The following is a 624-nucleotide window of genomic DNA, read 5'->3' as shown; positions in this document are numbered from 1 at the left end:
AGTTGAAACCTCAATTAGTTGCTCGAATGCAACAGAACTGCAAGTTTCATGGACTTCCATCAGAAGATTCCTACCAGTTCTTCACTAAGTTCTTGCAAATCTGTGAGACTGTTAAGACTAATGGAGTAGATCCTGAAGTCTACAGGCTCATACTTTTCCCTTTTGCTGTAAGAGACAGAGCTAGAGCATGGTTGGACTCTCAACCTAAAGATAGCCTGTACTCCTGGGATAAGCTGGTCACGACCTTCTTGGCTAAATTCTTTCCTCCTCAAAAGCTGAGCAAGCTTAGAGTGGATGTTCAGACCTTCAAACAAAAAGATGGTGAATCCCTCTACGAAGCTTGGGAGAGATACAAACAGATGACCAAAAGATGTCCTTCTAACATGTTTTCAAAATGGACCATGATAGATATATTCTATTATGGTCTATCTGAGTTCTCTAAGATGTCACTGGACCATTCTACAGGTGGATCCATTCACCTAAAGAAAATGTCTGCAGAGGCTCAAGAACTTATTGACATGGTTGCAAATAACCAGTTTATGTACACGTCTGAGAAGAATTCCGTGAATAATGGGACGCCTCAAAGGAATGGAGTTCTTGAAATTGATGCTCTAAATTCCATTC

At 40.7% G+C, this 624-nt stretch overlaps 1 non-coding gene across 1 annotated transcript; it reads right to left on the bottom strand.

Annotated features, from left to right (window-relative positions):
* Positions 1–281: 281 nt before the first annotated feature.
* Positions 282–385, bottom strand: LOC112700315 (small nucleolar RNA R71). Its single transcript, XR_003153224.1, has one exon. It is a non-coding gene; the product is annotated as a small nucleolar RNA R71 (small nucleolar RNA).
* Positions 386–624: the final 239 nt, after the last annotated feature.

This window comes from Arachis hypogaea, chromosome 6 (assembly GCF_003086295.3).
Source record: "Arachis hypogaea cultivar Tifrunner chromosome 6, arahy.Tifrunner.gnm2.J5K5, whole genome shotgun sequence".
NCBI classification, from domain to species: domain Eukaryota; kingdom Viridiplantae; phylum Streptophyta; class Magnoliopsida; order Fabales; family Fabaceae; genus Arachis; species Arachis hypogaea.
The sequence above is the reverse complement of the archived record's forward strand: the minus strand, read 5'-3'. Positions and strand labels throughout refer to the sequence as shown.